This window comes from Hyperoodon ampullatus (genome assembly GCF_949752795.1).
Source record: "Hyperoodon ampullatus genome assembly, chromosome: 13".
Lineage (NCBI taxonomy): Eukaryota > Metazoa > Chordata > Mammalia > Artiodactyla > Ziphiidae > Hyperoodon > Hyperoodon ampullatus.
Window position 1 is genome coordinate 75333032 of NC_136926.1, and position 27110 is coordinate 75360141.

Consider the following 27110-nt stretch of genomic DNA (forward strand, 5'->3'; position numbering starts at 1 on the left):
TTCTGTAAAAGGGAAACAGAATTATCATATGACCCAGGAATTCCACTCATAGGTTTATACCTAAAAAAATTGTAAACACATGTCCAATCAAAAATCTGTATATTAATGTTCATAACAAAAAAATTAGAAACAACCCAAGTGCCCACCAACTGACAAATGAACAAATGTGATATACCCATTCAATGGAATATTATACAGCCATAAAAAAGGAAGTACTGATACATGCTACAGTGTGGATGAGCTTTGAAAACATTATGCTGAGTGAAAGAAGCTAGACACAAAAAGCCATATATTGCATGATCCTATTTTAATGAACTGTCCAGAATACGGAAATTCATAAACACTGAACGCAGATTAGTCATTGCCAGAGACTAAGGGGGGAAGGAAATGGGGAGTGACTGCTTAATGGGTATGGCATTTCTTTTTTGGCACAATGAAAACATTCTTAAATTAGAAAGTGATGATGTTTGTACAGCATTTTGAGTGTACTAAATGCCACTAAGTCACAAACTTTAAAATGGTTAGAATGGTGAGTTTTATTTTATTTCAATAAAGAAAATAAATGTGAAAACCAGTCAAAACACCTTGCCTATTTACCTGGAAGAGGTATGGTGTGCTGAGATGAAGGTGACCATCTCTTGGGCTCTTGAAGAAATGTACTGGGTTCAAATTCCCATGTTTAAACTCACTCCAAAGTGAATCCCAATGAGAATCTTCTTTATGAATGTTGGAAGAATTTGTGACTTGTGTGTAACCAGTAGGCAAACATGCAGCCTTGTGAGACACTGAGAAGACCCAGCTAATAAGCCTTTGAGAGTAAAATGGGATGCTATTAATCATTATGTGACAACTGGTGAAAACTGGACTATCCATATCCTGGGCAAATTGGAATGGCCCTAAGACTGTGCATCATCTGAACCCTGACATGGATGAGATAAAATTATAGAGCAGAATTCAGCCGACATTTCACGCCTTCAGTCATTATGCTTTATGGCTGTTTTAGTCATCTATTCATTCATTCACCAAATATTAATATCTACTGAGCCCCAATTAAGTGCTAGGCGACAAATGTATTATCTGAGTGGTAAGAAACTTACAATGCTTCTGGACTTTATATTCCACCCAAAGGTTGAATTGTCTGTCATAAAGTAATTTCAACAATAACCACAGCTCTGTTGATGGATGCACAGGATGTAATTGAGTTCTTTGCAGTTTCAGCTCTATTATACCTTTGAAGGGTGCTTGTCAGTCCTGTATGAAGATGCATGTAGTATAGCTAGTTCTCTGGCTCTGTTCTGCCTTGTTTGCTATTGTCCTGTAATAGTTTGCCTATCAATGGCTCTCTCCTTCTCTGAATGTCTGCTGTTGGAGGAGTCACTACTCAAACAGTACTCAAAATGGATTTTCCTCTTTCATCTTCTTATTTCTGTGTTTCATATTGCTTGTATATCCTGCCTCTTGATGCATCTTTAAAGAGTGCTTTTGAGTGCTTCTGGGCTAGAGTACTAAAAGTCTGAGAATTCCGGGCATTTGTTCTCTGTGGGTCATGCTTTAGGTTGTATCTAGGGAGTGATCTAACATATGAGCATTTGAGCATTCAATATGATCTAGGCACTACAGTGCTTTACATATATTATCTCTTTTCATGACAATCCTGTTAAGTAAGATCGTCATTTTTCAGATGAAGAACTTGAGGTCTAAGCATTAAATACATTGCAAAAAATAAAGTCCAAACTCAAATCCAAGTTGTTTTAACTTTAGAGTCATGACTCCCACAATGCCTTGCTTTAAATATTAGGAAATCTAAGAACTATCAAGTTAACTGTATGTTTTCTTGATGGAAGATCATTAAAATTTTATTTATAGGATTTTCAAAATCAGAAAAATAATAAATGTACATTAATTTCATATATTAAGGCTTTAGAATTTTATTGGAGATTGTATTTGGCCTTTTTGCTTTTTTCAGTTTTCTTTCTGATATTTGGAAAACCATGAATAGATTTTAACATACATTCTTAACTTATTTTTTGTGAGAGCAAGGCATGGGTTACACTTTTCCAGGGGCTAGTACTCTAATACTTTCTCTATGCTAATTTTCACTTGGTACAATTCTAGGTCATTGTCAAAAACACAAGAATTGCTCTTACTTCTAAATTTTAATGTATGATGGAATCTCAAAACTTAAAATTAATATGGTATTCATTGGGATAGTGGGATACTAAATTAAGAGACTAGCCATTTAAAAACCTCAGGAGTTTTACAGTAGACCTATAGAATTCAAAGACATTGTTATTTCATCCAAAAAAATGTTTTGAGCACCTATTATATGCCAGGAACTCTTCCAGCACTGGAGATAGGAAACTTTCTTGCACTCATGGAATTGTTAGACTTTTTAGGAGAAAATGTCCCTCCCACTCTACCCACCACCACCACAAAAAAGACCATAGACTGGGTGAAGATTTTGCAATGCATATAGTGACCAAAGGTTATTTTCCAGAGCATGTAAAGAACTTGAACAAATCAATAAGAGAAGGCAAACAACTCATTTAAAAAACTGGTTAAAATACATGAAGAAGGACTTCCCTGGTGGCACAGTGGTTGAGAATCTGCCTGCCAATGTGGGGGGACATGGGTTCGAGCCCTGGTCCAGGAAGATCCCACATGCTGCAGAGCAACTAAGCCTGTGCGCCACAACTACTGAGCCTGCGCTCTAGAGCCCGCGAGCCACAACTGCTGAGCCCGAGTGATGCAACTGCTGAGGCCCACGCACCTGGGGTCCGTGCTCCGCAACAAGAGAAGCCACCACAATGAGAAGCCCATGCACTGCAACAAAGAGTAGCCCCCACTCACCACAACTAGAGAAAGCCCATGTGCAGCAACAAAGACCCAACGCAGCCAAAAATAAATAAATAAATAAACATTTAAAAAATGACATGAAGAAATAATTCACAGAAGAGGAAAGCTCAATGGCCTATATATATAAAATAGTCTCACGGGAAATTGAAGTGCAAATCAAAACTACAAGATACTATTTTACATCAACTGTATTAGCAAGATTTTAAAAAATGTATCTAACAAGTGTTGTCTAGAAGGGAGAGGAATGGAAATTGCTGGTTGAAGTATAAAATGACAAGATGACACAAAATACTTTGGAGAACACTTTTTCAGTAGTCTTTCAAGTTGAAAATAAAAACAGGAATAAAGACACAGACGTAGAGAATGGACTTGAGGACACGGGAAGGGGGAAGGATAAGCTGGGATGAAGTGAGAGAGTGGCATGGACGTATATACACTACCAAATGTAAAATAGATAGCTAGTGGGAAGCAGCCACATAGCACAGGGAGATCAGCTCGGTGCTTTGTGACCACCTAGAGGGGTGGGATAGGGAGGGTGGGAGGGAGACGCAAGAGGGAGAAGATATGGGGATATGTATATGTATAGCTGATTCACTTTGTTATACAGCAGAAACTAACACACCATTGTAAAGCAATTATACTCCAATAAAGATGTTAAAAAATAATAATAATAAATAAAGGGGTTTGATCAAGGAGATCAACTGAAAAAGTATATCCAATGAGGATGACGTTTTAAGTGTCAGACTTACAGTTTAGACTTTTTTTGTTAAGTAATGAGTAATAGATGTTTTGATTAGGAACTGATACATAATTTTAGCTATGCTTCATAAGGTAAACCCAGGGTAGTGTGAGGATGGACATTGGAGAGAAAAACTGAGGGCGAGGAGTTAGTTGGAAGGTTAATGTGATGATCTAGGTTAAGGGGTACTGAATGAGGTCCTAGGAGAAGTTTCAAATGTACTAAATAAAGTTGGTATCAAAGGCAAAAAAAAAGAAAAGAAAAATAGACTTCAACCAAGGAATTCGACTTCAAGATACATATTCTGACTCATGTGCATAAGACGACATCATAGCAGCAAGCTTTATAATAGAAACAAAAATCACTCTGAAACACTAACAAGAAAATGTGACTAGAAGAAAATTATCGTACTAGAAACTGAGCCAATTTTGAAACTCTGTTTGGGGTAGGTGATTACGAATGTCTTATTGTATGCCTATTGCAAACGTTGCTCAGCTTCTCAACTGCATATATAGAAAACCCGTCGTCTATATGGAAATAATTAAAAACAAGGGTGCAAGGAGTTTCAGTTTCAATAATTTCAATAAATGATGAATCACAGAATTTCAGGGAGAGGAGAAAGCAAAGGGCTAATAAAAGAAAAGAATTACGAGTCAGTAAAAGAGGCCCTGAAATTAAAGATTAGTCAGAGTATGTCGCTAAAGAAGCGGGCTAGAAGGAGAGGAAGGTGTGGTCAGAGTCTGGGAGGTTTGGATTAGTGATGTTGAATGTGGAACAGTTTTGGGAAACAATTTGTTCAGGCTGTATTGTGGTCATAGGGTGAAGAGGAAGAAGAGAGAAGATCGTAGGAGATGAGAAAAAGAAGAAGAAACCGAGGGGCAGGGTGCTGTGTGGGCATCTGGATTGGTGTTGAGTCACTTGAGGTAATGACAGAAGTTGGAACAGAGGAAAACTGTGAGCTACCGTCACTTCTTAAATGGATGAGGTGGTGTGACCATGAGGGCGAATAGTGACAACGAAGAGTGGATGGTGGGGGCTTCCCTGGTGGGGCAGTGGTTGAGAGTCCACCTGCCGATGCAGGGGACACGGGTTCGTGCCCCGGTCCGGGAAGATCCCACATGCCGCGGAGTGGCTGGGCCCGTGAGCCATGGCCGCTGAGCCTGCGTGTCCGGAGCCTGTGCTCCACAACAGGAGAGGCCACAACAGTGAGAGGCCTGTGTACCGCAAAAAAAAAAAGAGTGGATGGTGGTAAAGACCAAAAGAGCAGGAGTTCTTCTTTTTTTCATAAAAAGATCATAGAGAATTATCTGCTTTATGAGAGAGTTGTAGTGATTTATCTTGCAATTCAAAGAAAAGAAAAAACATAGATCTTACCTTCTGATCTTGAGACCCAAGTGTATGACTTCACCAAATTTCAGGGGATACTGTGTTCTCAAGTTCAGTTAAGACAAACCAGTACAGTAAGTACTCTCTGAAAGATGAGGATGTTTGGGGAGTTTGCTGATAATGGATCTATATTGGCCAAGGCACAGTGAAAAACTTTCCGAAGGGGTGGTTGAGTCAGAAGCAAGAATATACAGAACTTATTGGGAACAGAGGTGTGGATAAGATCTAATGACCAGGGATTATGATTTAGGTGTTAATGGATAAAATGAGTGAGGCTGCTGTGGAGTAGTTTCAACAGCTCACTTGAAAGAGAGTGAGCCCCAGCCCTTGACCAGGGTTAAGTAAAAATAGGTATAAAATTTAAGGAGTATCTTTCTGTCAGGTTCATACACATACAGAGTTGGCACTTGCACTGCCCTGAGAGTGAGTGCTTCCTTAAATTTTATGCTCTAGAGTCCAACTCTTTCTTCACCCTAGTCTTTGTCAAGGTGACTTCAGAAGAATTATCGCACTTGACCTGCAACTGGGGTACTATTTGTCACAGTGGTTACAGTCTCTGCACACAAATGTTAGCTACATTATGAACAAGTACAAAAATCTGTGTATTTATTTTCTGTTTTGTGCCACTATTTTTTTGTGTGTGTACTAGTATTACACTCTTTTGGCTTCTATAGATTCATGGGGTGGTGCAAGTGATTTTCTGTCATTATTCTTCAAAACTGTTTGTGGCTAGGCTGATTCTTCTCAATCCCAATTACCTTTCAAATGGTTTTGCCAAGTCCTAAGTGCAATACCACTGAGGGTATTGACTGGAATCACAATGAATTTGTAAACAATTTCATAGAAAATGTTTACCTTGCCAAGCCTTCCCATCAAACATGACTTCCCAGAAACATGGAAAATGGTTTTCCATTTATTTAGGTGGGTGTTTTTTGCCTTTAGTAAAGTTTGGTAATACGCTTCATATGGGTCCTGAACATTTCTAGTTGAGTTGATTTCTAGACATTTTATGTATTTTATTGCTCATACGATGGAATAATTTTTCTATCATATTTTGAACATTTTTGGCTTCTATATAATAATAAGCATTATTGCTGCTTAACTGTACCACTTCCCATTCCTGAACCACGTTATCCATATTAATACTGCGTCGATAGATTTTCTTGTATTTTCTCCACAGACAGTAACATATATATATATAAAGGATAATAATTATTGTCTCTTTCCAATATTTGTACCAATTATTCAATTTCATTTTCTTTGTGCCCTGGACAAAATATCTAGTAAGATGCTAAACAGTAATGGCAATATAATGCATTCTGCCTTTCTCTTGATTTTATGTGAATACTTCTATTTATCTAAGTTATGTATCTCTGTGTCTTAATTTCCTCATCTGTAAAATGAAGGTAATAGTACCTAATACACAAAGTTAAAGGAAGATTAAGTGAGATAATTATAAATTATTATTATTTATACATAAATTGCTAAAAGTGTGTCTTGGCCTCCTTGGAATTCAAATAGTAGAAATATCTAAAAGTGCAGAACAAAGCTTCAAAGAAATGGAAACTATGTTGGAACAGATCATAGCTTTGGAGAATAGATTTAGGAGACCTGGAAGAAAATCCAAGGCAGATATGGGTGAGTTGTTGTTGTTGTTTTTTTTTTTTTTTTTTTGAAACTTTATATGTTTCATTAAAAAAAGTTTTAATATGAAACATTTAAAATATATAGAGAAGTAGAGAGAATAGCAATGAACTTCTGTGTTCCTATATCACCCAGTGCCTACTGTTATTAACATCTTTCCATTCTTAGCACAGTATTGTAAATCAATTGTACTTCAATTTAAAAAAATACATAAAACTGAAAAGCAGGAAAAAAAAAAAAAACCAAACAGCTTTCCATTCTTGAGAAACAGTCACATCTTTATCTTCAGAGATATAGAGAATTTGTCTTGAAGCAAAAGCTGATTTTTTTTTTCCACCTGGTGAAATTTTAGTTAAATTTGGCTTCTGTGTCTAGGCTCAGAAATCAATTGAGCTGGTTTTCAAGGAGGTTAACTTTAGACAAGTCTACTGTTTCATTTTCCAGTCACTAACTCACTGACTCAAGCTGAGTTTTCTGCTTTTTCTCCTTGTCTGCACAGGGGCCTGGTGCAGATGTAGCATTTTTTTTCCCTCAGTGTCCTTCTCTATGAAATGGTTGTAATAGAACTTGGCTCTAAGGCCAGCTAGGTAACATTCTCCTGCCTCAGGACTCCTCAGAGACCATTATATATAATCACCAAGTGTCACAGGCATGACATGAATGATTATGCAAAACTCTATGCCCAATTTCCAAGTGGCTCCATAATTTGATAAAATGATGTGGCCATTTGTGAAATGCAAGCAAATAAGAGGAAATGGAGGGTATAGGATTTCAGAAGTGACAGAGTTGTTCTTTACCGAGTATCTAGTGTGTGTTAGATAGTGTGTCTGAACAAGACCATATCCCTGTCCTCCTGCAGCTGACAGTCAAACTGGTAAGTAACACTCAAAAACTTTCTGTTCTCTATTTCTATGCTTAACTGTAATACACTACAAACAGGAATTAATTTCATCACTGGACATATCTGGGCACAGTAAAAGTGAATTCTCAAGACTTATAAGCTATATTAAATAGAGCTATAAATACAAAAGTATTTCATTCATAGAAAGATATAATTCTTGTCTCTGTGTAACACTTTCCTTTTTAATAGTCAAATTCAGGGCAAATGAAAGGAAGTATAACTTTGTATAGCTAGGAGAAATTTTAATACCAAACCTATTAAAAACTGAAAATAATAATAATATGTCTAAAAAGATTTTAATAAATTCACTGATATTTGTTCCTAATAACTCCAGGAAAATATTTTAGTATACCTTTGTTTTTACTTTAACTTTAGAAAAGCAATTTTTGTTGTACTTTAAATGTCTTTAGGTGATTCTAAATCTAAGATGAAAAATGATGATGGAAGATAAAGGAACTACCAGCCATGTTTACATTCTTAGAATGGTTTTCTTGTACACAGATGTTTTCAATTTCGGAAAATAATTCCCTTGAAATCATGTAGAAAAGATACATTTAACACTTTTTATTTCATATAGGTCATTATGCAAAAATCTATTTATCAGAGAGGCCAGTTTTAGTGAGTCAAGAACATGTGAAGATATAACCATCTATTGAAACGTTTAAATTGATGTTTAAATTACTAAAGTATTCTAAATAGTATTTTAAAATAAAAAGTATATTATAATATGCAGACATAACTATTAAAGCTAAAGCTACTCTTTTTTCCCTAGAGATAACTTCTATTTTAAGTATGGCATTCCAGAACTTTTTCCATGCATTTATAATACATGAATTTACACATAGAAATATTTTGTGTATATATGTTGCATATGCTTTATATAAATGATATCATATTTTAGATGTTATTCAGCAACTTCCTTTTGCTTTTTACTGAAATATATCCTAGTGCTCTTTCCAAGTCAGTATCTAGAAAATAAACTCATTTTTAAAATTACAACATCATACTCTATGATATGGAAATGCTAAGTCTAGAATCTTTGTTCTTTCTAGATCCGTTAAAGCTTATGTAGCTACTGATGATAATTTAGGGTAGAGCCATCTTAAAAAAAAAAAAAACTTCACTTAGCACTGAATATTGATTTTTCTCTTCCATGGCTGTATTTGACAAGCTAACAATAAGCCACTCTTCATCTTTTAAAGGCATTACTTTATTTCTGGTGAAACAAAATCAAAATGTTCCCGATAATGATCTAAGGTAGGAGTAACTTTTCTCTGTAGTAAAAGCAGCAGAGCTTTTAGGATCTTAAAACTATGCTGTCGCCAGTTAAGTAAATGCAGAAATAGTTTTTATATGACCACAAAACTTTTCTCTCTCTCTGTCAAAGTCCAATCTTCCTAGAGTAGAAACAAAGCAGTTCTTTGCAAGGAGACCAACTAAAATTACACACAAATGCAGAATGATTAGGTTGCCTGGTATTTTCTGTAATTTAATCTGAGCCTCAGATCAGGGTGGCCTCCAAAGCTGTTCCAGTACTGGTCATCTATGAAGGGTAATGGCAAAAGTGTCATTTTTCTTCTCTCTTTCTCTCACGTGCTATGCATTCTTAGTCTTTCTCTCTTTCTCTTTCCCTCTCTCTTCTGTTACTGATGGAATAAATACTTTAAAGAAAAAGTTTGCTGTACATTTCCTAGTTTACAACTTACCTTCTGCATTTAACCATCAAATCATATGTTTATTCAGAAATGTGATGGCAATTCCTTAGAAAATCATTTAACCATTTATTTTATCAGCTCAATTCTCTTCCCTTTGGAGCTTTTGGGAGTAATAGTAGCTAACATTGATTTAGCGTTCTCTATGTGCCAAGTGTTGTCCCTGTAACCCCACGAACAGATTGTGACATTATCCATAAATTATAGATTAAACAAATGAAGCACAGATTGGTTAAATAGCTTGTTTAAGACCACACAGCTAATAAGTGGTAAAGATAGTATTTAAATTCATATTTTGTTTTTCTCGGAGACCACATAGGCAAACTTTGCATTTTATTACTCTACATGGGATACAACTAATGGATGGAGTTACGGTTTCATAGAGACATTCCTTGGAAACGTAGATGCATAAATCTGTACTTTCCTTTCTACATGGAAGGGCAATATAATACACATATAAATGTTTATGAAAATATTCTCCTAGACTCTTGCCAGTTTAACAATCCAGGAATGCCTTTCTCAAAGACCTGGGAGCCTTCTCTAGAACGTGTCATCACCAGGAAAGGTAGAGTCCCCATCTCCCAGTCCCTACAGGGGAGTAGGAGCCAAAGTTCGATAAGTGGCAATTTGCAGACACACATGGCCTCCACACTGAATTATGTCCTTCAGTGCTTCCCCATTAGCTCACCTCAGCATTTGAAGTTCCTCCTGCCTTTTGTTTCAGCAGAGTTAAGTTCAACCTCTCTCCCCTGTTGCAATTGTCTTGACTCGTTGCAATCTCAACTGTCTTGAATAAAGTCTTCTTGTCTCTTTAATTCGATCTGGTACAATTTTCCTTGACACCTGAAGAAACTTCTTTTTGAGAGGAGATGGAACAAAATGTGGATTAAAGTCTGCTGCTGTCTTCTGTCATCCACTGAGTAATCTTTGAAACATCAGCAAATCCACTGGCCCATGCACAGTGCCTCTTGGCCTATACCTCTATTACTCATTTTTCCACCAAAATGTTAAATTCGAGGCTGGCGGACGTTCCAAACAAGTGCCTATGAAAGATAGTCTGGTGTGATTAGCAGTAGAATCAGAGGTTTCAGGTCCATCAAATATTCTAGTCTCTGGATTTCCCTTTTCTCTACAGTTGGCTAGAGTAAAAAAAAAAAAGTAGTCAACTGTCTTCTGTGTAATATTCATTGCTGTTCATGCTGCCTGTCTTACCATAGGCTTTTTACATCCTTCACTTTCTAAATCCATACAGTTTCCCTGACAGTTGGAGAGAGTATGATAAAACGATCCTGTGGTTACTGCTGTAGATTACAGAGGCTGGTAATAAGAGCTATCATATAATAAAAACGAATTCTGTGCCAGCCAAGTGCTAACCACTTTACACAAATTAACATATTTAATCCTTACAAAACCATGTGAAGTAAATACTATTACTTCCCTCATTTAACAGATGATGAAATGGAGGTAATAGAAGGTAAATAACTTGCTTGGAATTACAGAGTTAGAAAATGGTCCTTTTGTGTCCACCAAGATCTTTCTTTATCCAGCGTTCTTACAAAGAACCACTGCATTTCAAATCCTGACTTGTCAATTATGAAAGTTTTGGGGGAGGTATTTATCCCTCTTAGTCTCAGTTTCTTCATCTTTAAATGTACATAAGAAATGCCATTAGCGTTTTGTTAGCTTTAAAGGAGTCATACATATTAAGTTTCTAGCACAGTAATCAACCAAAATAAACATTAATGGTATCATTTAACTTTTCAGTATTTTGGTTTATTTAACACATTTATTCCAAAATACTATAATATTTTCCCTATAAGATATTAGAGGTCCAAAAACTGTACACTCATATATTATTATTCACCCGACTCTTATTAACCAGAATGGGCTTTACCATGCCAAATCTATAAAAAACTGTCTTAATATTTGAGTTAAAAAGCCATGTAGAAAACGGGATGAGGGAACTAAGAATTTTTTAAAATAAATTTCTTTTTTTGAGAAGGCAGTCACGTGAAGCCTGGGATGCTTCAGAGGGGAGATTGGGACAGAAAGTCTGATACAATCCACCAGGCAACAAAATTCAGTGGACCTGATTCCAATGTTTGTGATTCCTGTCTTCCTGAATGCAAATGGGAAACTTCCCACATTAATTGATGAAGGGATTCCTTCTGGTATGGCTGAATTCCCCATTATTGGGCTTGACATTAACTCAAACTGGAAGCTTCAGATATTTTAAGGACTAGGGAAATGTTTGTTCTCTTACCAAATGTCAAGCCTCTTGCTGATATGTGAATTCCAGTTTTTCAAAGCATACTTTTCCTCTTCCTTTCTCAATGTAGTCATTCCAAAGAATGTACTTTTGGTTTTCAGTGCTGCTAAAATACCATCCTGAAGGAAATGGAGACGTTATTTCAAATAGCATGAATATTACATCAGAACAGCATTGCACAAAATGGGCTTTTCTCGAAGCTTTCTTTTCGTTTGCTTAGGAGCTGAATATATGCTTGATTTTTTTTTTTTTTTACATCTGCAAGTGGCTTCAATAATTAAATGTCTTTTCTTTGAATCTGTAAGGCGGGATATAGTTGAAACTCTGCTGCTGTTAAATAGCGCTCTATTTGCCCGTGTCTGATCATTGAAAGAAGGAGGTTCACTGATCCAATGCCATCTGTTTCCTTGTCTGTTATTAAAAAATACTGTACATAAATGGGTTTGAAAATGTCTTTAAGTACCTTCAAAACACACATACAGCTGTTTAAAATAACCTGCACACACACACACACACACACACATATAAGAGAAGCAAGTAAGGAGGAGTGAGGACAGAATCTGTTTTACTATCTTTATATCATATTCTGTTGCCCGCATCTACTTGACAAGACCTTTGCTTTCTGAGAACTTTGGTCTCAAGACATTAACTTAATGTTTGTGCACACACATATACATAATTAGGTACATGTGCATACATATATGTAGACATACATTTGTGTATGTATAATGTGTTTACATATGATTTATATATTCATACATGTTTGTACATAGACCTAATTTTTCAAATGTGTGAATAAAAGTGTTTCCTTTTATTCATAAAAGTAACACGTGTTCGAATGTACAATTAGGAAAACTATGTTATTTGTTAGTTAATAAAATACTCTGGAATCTGGTTGACTACATCTAGAGTGACCTTCACCAGCTGTGTGACTTTGAGAAAGTCACTTCACCTCTCTCAGCCTTAATTTCCTCATTAAAATGCAAACAATAACAGGACCTATCAAATATGGTTGTTGGGAAGAGACATTGTAATTAGATTACCAATAAAAGCATAATATTCAATGAATGTGAGCTGTTTAAAAAAATTACCCTTGGGGCTTCCCTGGTGGCGCAGTGGTTGAGAGTCCGCCTGCCGATGCAGGGGACACGGGTTCATGCCCCGGTCCGGGAAGATCCCACATGCCGTGGAGCGGCTAGGCCCGTGAGCCATGGCCGCTGAGCCTCGCGTCCGGAGCCTGTGCTCCGCAACGGGAGAGGCCACAGCAGTGAGAGGCCCGCATACCGCAAAAAAAAAAAAAAAAAAAAAAAAAAAATTACCCTTAATCCCACATTCATAGACAGCTACTATTAATATCTGGGTAGAGATATAGTTATAGCTGTCAATACAAACATAGATATAGTGATAGATTATTTCAACTGTATGTCCTTAGATTTTGCATTTGTCTGTTTGGCATCCATTCATCACAGGCTCAATTATATTAACTATATTTTCTTATTTTCTGTATTCTTGAGATTCTGGCATTTGTGGTCTCCCTGGTGGGGAGAGTCTGCCCCTCCCGGTGCTAGCCAATTCTTAGAGATAGCAAAGGGCTAAACCCAAAGCGTGCCTTTCATATGCAAACCAACCAATAATTTGATGCTATGCTCCACTTTTATAATAATTTCTATATACCTCTGTTTGTGCAAGTTCAAGCTGAGTGACCTGGAAATTGTTTCAGAGGTTGAGCATCAGAGGACTTTTTCCATCAGGTGTGTGTATGCATGAGTGTGCACTTTTGAATAAAACTCCCTTAATAACTTAGGCTGCTTCAGAACTATTGCCATCTAGATAATTTTAAGAGGGTAACAAAACCAGGATTGTTGTATGTATAGGTTTTGAAGATAGTAACAGGCCTTAGAAGTATAAAATTCCATTTTTAATACAAATTTATTATTATTGTTTTGGATAGGTTATAGCAGGAGACATTTAACCTAGCGCTATTGCAGAAAGGAGGCCATAAAGCATCATTTTCTTTGGAGAAGGTCTCCCATAACATACTGTATCTATGCTGATCTGGGTAGGAAATTTATTTGGGAATTTTGACACTTGTCACCCCAGTGACTGTAGTCAGCCTGAGCATGTGGCAGCCATCTTGTCCGGGTCCTGCACTGGGGACCCATCATTGGTGCCTGGAAGCTGATGAAGGGATCATTCCCCAAAGAACCATGAGATCATGTCTTTTTTGCAGGCATGATTACCTGGAAACGGTGAAGTGGGAAGTACACACACAGTTTTATTTTGCCACTAGAACTTAAATATGCTAAATGTTGGTGTGTTTTTTTTAAATCATAAAAGAAAGTCTATTTTTTTCTTAGTTTGGAATTCTTTGCTTGCTTTATACTTTGTTTCAAGATGAGTAACAGGGACAATCAATTCATACAGTTAGGAAGTAATTGTGCAGCATTTTAATGATTCATACTTTTGTTTCTCTTATCTCTGTTTTTATCATTTACTTCTCCTCCATTCATTGAACCTTTGGTTAAAGCATAGATCACAGGTTCTGCCAAGACTGGGAAAAAAGTGTAATTCAAAACACCTTGCAGAGAGATTTGCAACAATGATCATCCATAGATTCAGTCTATTCCCATAGGTAACAAGGGGTGCTTTAGCAAAGTACAAAAAGAAATTGATTTCATATTATTTATTCATAACTTCCTTCTTCCACGAAGTATTTAAGGGAGCCTATACATGAACACATATACTAAAACATAGCTAAGAATACAGAATCAGACTGAGAGTAGAAATAAAGATCTGGGAAAGAAGCACATACATGGCAGCCTTAAATTTCACTGCTGCAGGCAACTTCAGATTTATTTTTGAAGAAATGGAAACACAACTGTCTAAGTCCCATTAACACAGAAGAAGGAACATACCAGTTCATCATATGCTGTAAATTTTAAAATTACTCTGACTCACTGAAGAAAAAACTCCTCAAAACAATTAGCCCTCTGGCTGAAGCTGGATTGACAAGATAGCATGCACGGTGCAGGGACATTTTGGAATTAGCAACTTGGAGGTTTTGTCATTAGGCTGGCAAATTTTTCACACACATCACTGATGCACTTTGGTATTGTTCTTTTTTTTTTTTTTTTTATTAGTTTCTGCTTTATAACAAAGTGAATCAGTCATACATATACATCTGTTCCCACATCCCCTCCCTCATGCATCTCCCTCCCTCCCACCCTCCCCATCCCACCCCTCCAGGCGGTCACAAAGCACCGAGCTGATCTCCCTGTGCTCTGCGGCTGCTTCCCACTATCTATCTACCTTACGTTTGGTAGTGTATATATGTCCATGCCTCTCTTTCCCTTTGTCACAGCTTACCCTTCCCCTTCCCCATATCCTCAAGTCCATTCTCAAGTAGGTCTGTGTCTTTATTCCCGTTTTACCCCTAGGTTCTTCATGACATTTTTTTTTTAAATTCCATATATATGTGTTAGCATACGGTATTTGTCTTTCTCTTTCTGACTTACTTCACTCTGTATGACAGACTCTAGGTCTATCCACCTCATTACAAATAACTCAGTTTCGTTTCTTTTTATGGCTGAGTAATATTCCATTGTATATATGTGCCACATCTTCTTTATCCATTCATCCGATGATGGACACTTAGGTTGTTTCCAGCTCCGGGCTATTGTGAATAGAGCTGCAATGAACATTTTGGTACATGTCTCTTTTTGAATTATGGTTTTCTCAGGGTATATGCCTAGTAGTGGGATTGCTGGGTCATATGGTAGTTCTATTTTTAGTTTTTTAAGGAACCTCCATACTGTTCTCCATAGTGGCTGTACCAATTCACATTCCCACCAGCAGTGCAAGAGTGTTCCCTTTTCTCCACACCCTCTCCAGCATTTATTGTTTCTAGATTTCTTGATGATGGCCATTCTGACTGGTGTGAGATGATATCTCATTGTAGTTTTGATTTGCATTTCTCTAATGATTAATGATGTTGAGCATTCTTTCATGTGTTTGTTGGCAGTCTGTATATCTTCTTTGGAGAAATGCCTATTTAAGTCTTCTGCCCATTTTTGGATTGGGTTGTTTGTTTTTTTGCTATTGAGCTGCATGAGCTGTTTATAAATTTTGGAGATTAATCCTTTGTCAGTTGCTTCATTTGCAAATATTTTCTCCCATTCTGAGGGTTGTCTTTTGGTCTTGTTTATGGTTTCCTTTGCTGTGCAAAAGCTTTGAAGTTTCATTAGGTCCCATTTGTTTATCATTGTTTTTATTTCCATTTCTCTAGGAGGTGGGTCCAAAAGGATCTTGCTGTGATTTATGTCATAGAGTGTTCTACCTATGTTTTCCTCTAAGAGTTTGATAGTTTCTGGCCTTACATTTAGGTCTTTAATCCATTTTGAGCTTATTTTTGTGTATGGTGTTAGGGAATGATCTAATCTCATACTTTTACATGTCCCGGTCCAGTTTTCCCAGCACCACTTATTGAAGAGGCTGCCCTTTCTCCACTGTACATTCCTGCCTCCTTTATCAAAGATAAGTTGGCCATATGTGCGTAGGTTTATCTCTGGGCTTTCTATCCTGATCCACTGATCTATCTTTCTGTTTTTATGCCAGTACCACACTGTCTTAATTACTGTAGCTTTGTAGTATAGTCTGAAGTCAGGGAGCCTGATTCCTCCAGCTCCGTTTTTCGTTCTCAAGATTGCTTTGGCTATTCGGGGTCTTTTGTTTTTCCAAACAAATTTTGAAATTTTTTGTTCTACTTCTGTGAAAAATGCCAGTGGTAGTTTGATAGGGATTGCATTGAATCTGTAGATTGCTTTGGGTAGTAGAGTCATTTTCACAATATTGATTCTTCCAATCCAGGAGCATGGTATATCTCTCCATCTATTTATATCATCTTTAATTTCTTTCATCAGTGTCTTATAATTTTCTGCATACAGGTCTTTTGTCTCCTTAGGTAGGTTTATTCCTAGATATTTTATTCTTTTTGTTGCAATGGTAAATGGGAGTGTTTTCTTGATTTCATTTTCAGATTTTTCATCATTAGTGTACAGGAATGCCAGAGATTTCTGTGCATTAATTTTGTATCCTGCTACTTTACCAAATTCATTGATTAGCTCTAGTAGTTTTTCGGTAGCATCTTTAGGATTCTCTATGTATAGTATCATGTCATCTGCAAACAGTGACAGCTTTACTTCTTCTTTTCCAATTTGGATTCCTTTTATTTCCTTTTCTTCTCTGATTGCTGTGGCTAAAACTTCCAAAACTATGTTGAATAAGAGTGGTGAGAGTGGGCAACCTTGTCTTGTTCCTGATCTTAGTGGAAATGGTTTCAGTTTTTCACCATTGAGGACAATGTTGGCTGTGGGTTTGTCATATATGGCCTTTATTATGTTGAGGAAAGTTCCCTCTATGCCTACTTTCTGCAGGGTTTTTATCATAAATGGGTGTTGAATTTTGTCGAAAGCTTTCTCTGCATCTATTGAGATGATCATATGGTTTTTCTCCTTCAACTTGTTAATATGGTGTATCACATTGATTGATTTGCGTATATTGAAGAATCCTTGCATTCCTGGAATAAACCCCACTTGATCATGGTGTATGATCCTTTTAATGTGCTGTTGGATTCTGTTTGCTAGTATTTTGTTGAGGATTTTTGCATCTATGTTCATCAGTGATATTGGCCTGTAGTTTTCTTTCTTTGTGACATCCTTGCCTGGTTTTGGTATCAAGGTGATGGTGGCCTCGTAGAATGAGTTTGGGAGTGTTCCTTCCTCTGATATTGTTTGGAAGAGTTTGAGAAGGATGGGTGTTAGCTCTTCTCTAAATGTTTGATAGAATTCGCCTGTGAAGCCATCTGGTCCTGGGCTTTTGTTTGATGGAAGATTTTTAATCACAGTTACAATTTCAGTGCTTGTGATTGGTCTATTCATATTTTGTATTTCTTCCTGAGTCAGTCTTGGTAGGTTGTGCATTTCTAAGAATTTGTCCATTTCTTCCAGGTTGTCCATTTTATTGGCATAGAGTTGCTTATAGTAATCTCTCATGATCTTTTGTATTTCTGCAGTGTCAGTTGTTACTTCTCCTTTTTCATTTCTAATTCTACTGATTTGAGTCTTCTCCCTTCTTTTCTTGATGAGTCTGGCTAATGGTTTGTCAATTTTGTTTATCTTCTCAAAGAACCAGCTTTTAGTTTGGTTGATCTTTGCTATCGTTTCCTTCATTTCTTTTTCATTTATTTCTGATCTGATCTTTATGATTTCTTTCCTTCTGCTAACTTTGGGGGTTTTTTGTTCTTCTTTCTCTAATTGCTTTAGGTGCAGGGTCAGGTTGTTTACTCGAAATGTTTCCTGTTTCTTAAGGTGGGATTGTATTGCTATAAACTTCCCCCTTAGAACTGCTTTTGCTGCGTCCCATAGGTTTTGGGTCGTCGTGTCTCCATTGTCATTTGTTTCTAAGTATTTCTTAATTTCCTCTTTGATTTCTTCAGTGATCACTTCGTTATTAAGTAATGTATTGTTTAGCCTCCATGTGTTTGTATTTTTTACAGCTCTTTTCCTGTAATTGATATCTAGTCTCATAGCATTGTGGTCGGAAAAGATACTTGATACAATTTCAATTTTCTTAAATTTACCAAGGCTTGATTTGTGACCCAAGATATGATCTATCCTGGAGAATGTTCCATGAGCACTTGAGAAAAATGTGTATTCTGTTGTTTTTGGGTGGAATGTCCTATAAATATCAATTAAGTCCATCTTGTTTAATGTATCATTTAAAGCTTGTGTTTCCTTATTTATTTTCATTTTGGATGATCTGTCCATTGGTGAAAGTGGGGTGTTAAAGTCCCCTACTATGATTGTGTTACTGTCGATTTCCCCTTTTATGGCTGTTAGTATTTGCCTTATGTATTGAGGTGCTCCTATGTTGGGTGCATAAATATTTACAATTGTTATATCTTCTTCTTGGATCGATCCCTTTATCGTTATGTAGTGTCCTTCTTTGTCTCTTCTAATAGTCTTTATTTTAAAGTCTATTTTGTCTGATATAAGAATTGCTACTCCAGCTTTCTTTTGATTTCCATTTGCATGGAATATCTTTTTCCATCCCCTTACTTTCAATCTGTATGTGTCTCTAGGTCTGAAGTGGGTCTCTTGTAGACAGCATATATATGGGTCTTGTTTTTGTATCCATTCAGCCACTCTGTGTCTTTTGGTGGGAGCATTTAGTCCATTTACATTTAAGGTAATTATTGATATGTATGTTCCTATTCCCATTTCCTTAATGGCTTTGGGTTCGTTATTGTAGGTATAGTCCTTCTGTTGTGTTTCTTGCCTAGAGAAGTTCCTTTAGCATTTGTTGTAAAGCTGGTTTGGTGGTGCTGAACTCTCTCAGCTTTTGCTTGTCTGTAAACGTTTTAATTTCTCCATCAAATCTGAATGAGATCCTTGCTGGGTAGAGTAATCTTGGTTGCAGGTTTCTCTCTTTCATCACTTTAATTATGTCCTGCCACTCCCTTCTGGCTTGTAGAGTTTCTGCTGAGAGATCAGCTGTTAACCTGATGGGGATTCCCTTGTGTGTTATTTGTTGTTTTTCCCTTGTTGCTTTTAATATGATTTCTTTGTGTTTAATTTTTGACAGTTTGATTAATATGTGTCTTGGCGTATTTCTCCTTGGATTTATTCTGTATGGGACTCTCTGTGCCTCCTGGACTTGATTAACTATTTCCTTTCCCATATTAGGGAAGTTTTCAACTATAATCTCTTCAAAGATTTCCTCAGTCCCTTTCTTTTTCTCTTCTTCTTCTGGAACCCCTATAATTCGAATGTTGGTGCGTTTAATGTTGTCCCAGAGGTCTCTGAGACTGTCCTCTGTTCTTTTCATTCTTTTTTCTTTATTTTTCTCTGCATCAGTTATTTCCACTATTTTATCTTCCACCTCACTTATCCGTTCTTCTGCCTCAGTTATTCTGCTATTGATCCCATCTAGAGTATTTTTCATTTCATTTATTGTGTTTTTAATCGATGCTTGATTCATCTTTAGTTCTTCTAGGTCCTTGTTAACTGTTTCTTGCATATTGTCTATTCTATTTCCAAGATTTTGGATCTGGGAAATAGAATCTTGGATCAGCTTTACTATCATTATTCTGAATTCTTTTTCAGGTAGACTGCCTATTACCTCTTCATTTGTTAGGTCTGGTAGGTTTTTATCTTGCTCCTTCACCTGCTGTGTGTTTTTCTGCTTTCTCATTTTGCTTATGTTACTGTGTTTGGGGTCTCCTTTTTGCAGGCTGCAGATTCGTAGTTCCCGTTGTTTTTGGTGTCTGTCCCCCGTGGCTAAGGTTGTTTCAGTAGGTTGTGTAGGCTTCCTGGTGGGGGGGACTAATGCCTGTGTTCTGGTGGTTGAAGCTCGATCTTGTCTTTCTGGTGGACAGGTCCACGTCTGGTGGTGTGTTTTGGGGTGCCTGTGGCCTTATTATGTTTTTAGGTATCCTCTCTGCTAATGGGTGGGGTTGTGTTCCTGCCTTGCTAGTTGCTTGGCATAGGGTGACCAGCACTGTAGCTTGCTGGTCGTTGACTGAAGCTGGGTGCTGGTGTTGAGATGGAGATCCCTGGGAGATTTTCGCTGCTTGATATTATGTGGAGCTGGGAGGTCTCTTGTGGACCCGTGTCCTGAAGTTGGCTCTCCCACTTCAGAGGCACAGCACTAACTCCTGGCTGCAGCACCAAGAGCCTTTCATCCACCCGGCTCAGACCAGGTATGTGGGGAGTTTCTTGCCTTTTGGGGGGTCTGAGGTCTTCTGTCAGCGTTCAGTAGGTGTTCTGTTGGAGCTGTTCCACGTGTAGATGAATTTCTGATGTATCTGTGGGGAGGAAGGTGATCTCCGCGTCTTACTCTTCCGCCATCTTCCTCCGGCTCAGAAGGTTTTTTTTGAGGTGATGTATGACGGTCATACAGATCTGTGAATACACTTTTTTCTTTTCCTTTGCGCTTGTCTAGGTTCATTCGAAGTGCACCCGGCTCTTCAGACCAGAGCTCCTAGTGTGAAACAGCGGCGCCCAACACCTCAGCTCGGCAAGCCGTGCGCGTGAGCGCTGCGCTCGACACTCTGGTATTGTTCTTAAAGAACATAGTAATAGCATAACAATACCATGTCCACTAACAATAGCCCTCTTATAACAATTCGTGCACCAATACATTATTCTAGGCACTTTACAATTTTTAAATTTGTCAAACTCTGTCAGTGACCCTATGATATAAGTATCATTTAGAATCCCTGTTTTATGGATAAGAAAACTGAGACACAGAAAGGTCAAGTATGTTGCAGGAGCAATCACTCAGTGAGTGACAGACCTGAGATCTCAGTTATTATTTATCATGTCCATAATTTACAGAAACACTCTCTGGAACATGCTTGACTTTTACAGAATGGAGATGAAAGAGAAGATGAAAATGTACATTATTGTTTACATTATTATAGTCACTACCTTGTAGAAAACAAATTGAGGGACGAAAAGTGGAGGTAAAGCCATTGTCACTCAGCTTGGGCACCACAGAGCACAGGTTGTAGGGTCTATAATTGTTTGGACCAGTTAGCATTGTTTTATTTTCCAAACTGCCTGGAAGGGGATTGTATAGAGTGAACAAACCAGTGTGTATAGAGCATCCCCAGGAAAGGAAAAGTCATTCAAATTGCATTCCTGGCTGTGAGTAAGCAGCATCTTCCTCGTGGATACAGTAACATGTACCATCTATGACTTTGTGTCTTAAGTGTAGTGTTGCCCAATCTTTTGTCCACAGGTGAGCATTAGATCTGTTACAGCAGTGCTGAGACAGTGGGAAATTATAATATGGGACAAGAAAATGTGTTTGTAACAGGATACTGAGGATTATTTTATTAACTAGCTTGCAGGTAGCTCTTTAAAATGAAGCTAGATCCATAATAAAGAGCATTGGGCTTTCTGCTTAATTAAGGCAATAGATTCACCCCTCTTAGAGAAATGAGGTTGTGGGTTACTTCCCTTATTACTCTACCACTGAACAGATTATATAAATTATACAACTTCCAACTTTCATTTTTTTTCTATCTTTTAATACTCTCCTACTTAGAATATACCTGTGTTTCTGGAATGTAATATCACCACTAAATACTCATGATTTTGTCTTTTATCCTGTAATTGTAAGAGAAGTTTAAAAAAGCAAGAAATATCTGGTAAGAAATTTTATAAATTGTGTATTTTTAATGCAGTGCTTTAACTTTGTTTTTGATTTAACAGAACAAAAAGTTATATAACAGTATGAATTAAAAAGTATAAAACAGGTAAAGTAAGACTGGGGGGAAAAGAAAAGCAAGTATGCCTCTGGTAAATGTTAAAGTTGCTATAATTGAGCACAATTAGCTCTTACCTCCTGTAGCTAAGGCAAAAATGGAAATGTAATTACTTATAGTACTTATCTTGTTTCCATAGCAACTTATGTATATCTCTTGCTTTTTTTTTTTTTTTTATTTTTTTTTTTATTTTTTTTTTTATTTTTTGCTTTATCACAAATTTAATCAGTTATATGTATACATATGTTCCCATATCCCCTCCCTTTTGCGTCTCCCTCCCACCCTCCCTATCCCACCCCTCCAGGCGGTCACAAAGCACCGAGCTGATCTCCCTGTGCTATGCGGCTGCTTCCCACTAGCTATCTACCTTACGTTTGGTAGTGTATATATGTCCATGCCGCTCTTTCACTTTGTCACAGCTTACCCTTCCCCCTCCCCATATCCTCAAGTCCATGCTCTAGTAGGTCTGTGTCTTTATTCCCGTCTTACCCCTAGGTACTTCATGACCTTTTTTTTTTTCTTAGATTCCGTATATATGTGTTAGCATACAGTATTTGTTTTTCTCTTTCTGACTTACTTCACTCTGTATGACAGACTCTAGGTCCATCCATCTCACTACAAATAACTCAATTTCGATTCTTTTTATGGCTGAGTAATATTCCATTGTATATATGCGCCACATCTTCTTTATCCATTCATCTGTCGATGGACACTTAGGTTGCTTCCATGTCCTGGCTATTGTAAATAGAGTGCAGTGAACATTTTGGTACATGTCTCTTTTTGAATTATGGTTTTCTCAGGGTATATGCCCAGTAGTGGGATTGCTGGGTCATATGGTAGTTGTATTTGTAGTTTTTTAAGGAACCTCCATACTGTTCTCCATAGTGGCTGTACCAATTCACATTCCCACCAGCAGTGCAAGAGTGTTGCCTTTTCTCCACACCCTCTCCAGCATTTTATTGTTTCTAGATTTTTTGATGATGGCCATTCTGACTGGTGTGAGATGATATATCTCATTGTAGTTTTGATTTGCATTTCTCTAATGATTAATGATGTTGAGCATTCTTTCATGTGTTTGATGGCAATCTGTATATCTTCTTTGGAGAAATGTCTATTTAGGTCTTCTGCCCATTTTTGGATTGGGTTGTTTGTTTTTTTGTTAGTGAGCTGCATGAGCTGCTTATAAATTTTGGAGATTAATCCTTTGTCAGCTGCTTCATTTGCAAATATTTTCTCCCATTCTGAGGGTTGTCTTTTGGTCTTGTTTATGGTTTCCTTTGCTGTGCAAAAGCTTTGAAGTTTCATTAGGTCCCATTTGTTTATTTTTGTTTTTATTTCCATTTCTTTAGGAGGTGGGTCAAAAAGGATCTTGCTGTGATTTATGTCAGAGTGTTCTGCCTATGTTTTCCTCTAAGAGTTTGATAGTTTCTGGCCTTACATTTAGGTCTTTAATCCATTTTGAGCTTCAGAATAATCTTTAAAGAAGGTATTAATCTCTACGAGGTTAACAAGGTTTTCTAACTTACCCAAATTCACACCATAAACCCCTGTTTCTTTTTTGTTTTTAAAGGAATTTTGCCTTTTTAAAAATTTTTAAAATTTTTAAATTTATTTTTGGCTGTGTTGGGTCTTCGTTTCTGTGCGAGGGCTTTCTCTGGTTGCGGCAAGCGGGGGCCACTCCTCATCGGGGTGCGTGGGCCTCTCACTATCGTGGCCTCTCTTGTTGCGGAGCACAGGCTCCAGATGCGCAGGCTCAGTCATTGTGGCGCACGGGCCCAGTTGCTCCGCGGCATGTGGGATCTCCCCAGACCAGGGCTCGAACCCGTGTCCCCTGCATTGGCAGGCAGATTCTCAACCACTGCGCCGCCAGGGAAGCCCAAACCACTGTTTCTTGAACCATCCTCCAAGTCGGGAACAAGAGTTCCTGTCATTGTAGAACAAGGTTGCTGTGGATGTGTCGGCAGTAAAATCTCTGATTGGGCTGTTTTTCTAGCAGGTAGAGACACTGTACATCCAAGGTTACGGGAAGTACGTTCTCCTACCTCCTTCCTATGAATTAGTGGTGAGAGAATTTGAAGATTTTTTCTTTGGAGAGTCTGCACTCATTTCTGTATTCTGTTTATCTTCTCAGTTAACAGAAAACTAAACACAAAGTTTATTTGCTTCTATCTGCTATCATATAATGGAAATATATCTCCCTCAGGAAGTCAGTATGTATGAGCATGGGGCGTAATTGAGGCCCTGTGATATGGGCCAATAACTTCTCTTTAGCTCATGTGTGAATTTCAGGTTAAGTGTTACTCTGTTAAATGACATTTAAATTATTAATGTAACTTTTAGACATGTGTATTTTAGTAGTGCCCTCTCTATTCTCAAAGGCTTTAGGTAGAAAATCATACATTTACCTTACCTAGTGAGGACCAGCCCAGGTGAAATACCAGAGTGAGATAGAGGCCTCTCGCCTGGTGGGAGAGGGATGAGGACGTGATCACAGGTGGAGGGTAAAGGGTGCTGAAAATGGAAGTTGTACAAATTATGTTCCATTTCCCCAAGTAGGGCCTTGCCTGGGCCTTTGGTTGGGAGGGCTCTCACCTAAGTCTGAGAAGCACAGATTGCTGACCTTGTTTCTGAGTTCTCTAGACTGAGGCTTCATGACTGTGGCTCTCAGGATTCTAGTAAGAGGGTGACACATGCTCACAAATAACTGTGATAGATGATAGAATGTCCCTGTGAGAGAAATAAAGAAAATGATTAGATTTCCTTTCAGGAGAGAATTTGTAGGTCATAGGTACCAAAAGACTTGGGGATTAGGGTGGAATTTTTCATGACTGTTAATCACTTGGCAGCATTTTTGATGTAAGGAGAAGAAATGGAATAAAAAATACACTCATCTCAATCAAAAGAGGCAATTAGATTTCTAACACCTGCATCAAAAAATGAGTGTTAAAAACAAACTGAGGATTACTGAGTGTGGATAAAGAAATAATTTCTCTTATTGTGGGAGTCCTGGATTAATCACATCTAAAGCATATTGCTTTTCCTTAAATTTGACCTCTCCAAGCCAATACATATCTTCCCCAGAGCTGAAAAATATTTACCACCTGACATTATAAATCTCTCTACCTGATTTTTAAAATAATTTTATTAATGATTTTGTTGTATTGTAAGAAAATTCCTGTATGAATAATACAGCAATCTGATTTTCTTAATACACTGTAAGAGGAAAAAGTAGCATTTTGGACTATCAGATATTTAAGAAAATACTTTTGTTCTCTAGTCTGGTAAACAAAGTGAGAGAAACGGGTCCTGCTGAGTTAATTCCTTGAATTTCATCCTGCACAGGCTCTCTACCTCTGACTTTAAGTCCAACAGTGCCCTCTACTTCCCATTCTCTGTACAGAATTCCAGTGTTTGAAAAACGCAGAATGATCAGGAAGACGAAACTGCCCTCAGATTTATGACTGTATCCTCAAAATAAGTATAACAAGAAAAATTTACTCATATACTCTTTAATCTAAAGTACATAATTCTCAATATTTTCTACTTCTAAATCAGCAATATCTTCTGATCTTCTAAGAAGATAGATGTCAGGCATAGGTTGCTGGAAAAATATTAAATCTTATATATTATATTCACATATTACTTATGATATTTTCAAAGCCATAGTTGAATTATCAGTAATTTTAGAATTTCTTTTTTTTAAAATGTGATCTCTAAACGTTGTCACTGCTTGAAACTAGATTTCCAGAAAACTGGCTCCTATTCTAAAATGTTTGTCTTTGATATCAAACAACTCTCAAGTTGCCAGCTGTTAAAGTGTCATTAGTAATCTTGACTTAATAACTTGATATATTTAGAAACAGCATGCTTTTCTAACTGATTTCTCCTAATAAAAGTAACAGCAATTTCATTTGAAGGACTCCATTTTTATTAACAAATGTTCTTATTCAATTTGATTTTTAAGGATTTCCATGTGTGATGAAGAAGTTTGTTAAGCAGGACCAATTCAGTTACTTCTGAACTTGGTGCACCGTCACTGTGGCCTAATTTATATGTATCAACAGAGTTTCCATTAGATGTAGAATTTTACTTTGTGATTAAAGGTGCTATTTCATAGGTAAACATTTTGAGTCCTGAAGAAGAATTTCAGGAATGTAAATGTTTTTAAGAAAAAACAAACAAATAATTGATTTATTCCAGATCATTATTAGCTACGTAATATATACCACCACATCTTGGGAACCAGAGATAAAGAGGTGAATAAATTGAGAACATCACTCTCATGGGGAAATTAGAGGAGGGTGTCCAGACAATAACACAGTCAAGAATCAAATTAATTTTATACTTGTAGATAGTTTTGAGTGCTCTGAGGAATTACAGCACAGTGACATGAGAGTTATGGGTCAGAATGATGAGAAGCAGATAATTTACACTGGGTTGTCTCAGAAGACTTGTCTGAAAAGATGAGGTGGTATAAATACTCAGAATTACATCAAAGCTCATATAACTAACATCATTAGTGTGAGAACTTATAATAGAGGGAAATTCTTATTCTCTGCTCCACAGGATGAATGCAAGGACAAGGTGGGGACCGACATGAGGAAAACTTGGGATTATAACTGGGTGCTATTTTTGATATTGTACCATTGGATTTATCATTTGGCACCTCTGGACATACACTAGATTTTGAAAAGAGAGAGACAGACAGACAGACCAAGCTATCATTTACCTCTCTTTGAAGAGTTGATCTAATTAAGTTCTCTGAAAGTAAATGATAACCAGATTTCTCACATCAGAATCATAATATAACATATATTACATATATGACATACATATATGTTTATATATTATAATCCCTATATATATAACATGTACAACATATATAACATATATAGAATATATATAGCATACAATAACTTTTAATTTTGTAAATATAAATAGAACTCTGAATACTTATTCTGGCAATGAAAGATTATCAAGATTTGACTTATCCTCCACCTGTAAAGTAATAAAAGTCGAGACGCCAAATGTGAAACAATAGTATATTTTTAACAAAAGGAAGAACAAGAGTGTTACCCTTGAGAAAAAGAAAACAGCCATGTGAGCCCTACAATTTTGTCAGTTTCCAGCTTTGAGGCAACCTGAATTTCAGGCACAGAAACAAAATACTTAAAAATTACCCAGAAGATATATGTATACATATAGCTGGTTCACTCTGCTGTACAGCAGAAACTAACACAACATTGTAAAGCAATTATACTCCTGTAAAAGTT

At 37.1% G+C, this 27110-nt stretch overlaps 1 pseudogene across 1 annotated transcript in view; it reads left to right on the plus strand.

Moving 5' to 3' along the window:
* LOC307062488 (glutamate decarboxylase 1-like) overlaps window positions 1-27110 on the plus strand; it is a 95825-nt pseudogene that overhangs the window by 39460 nt on the left and 29255 nt on the right. The window contains exon 2 of the transcript in view: window positions 20508-20582. The product of the transcript in view is annotated as a glutamate decarboxylase 1-like (transcript). The remainder of the gene's footprint in view (window positions 1-20507; window positions 20583-27110) is intronic.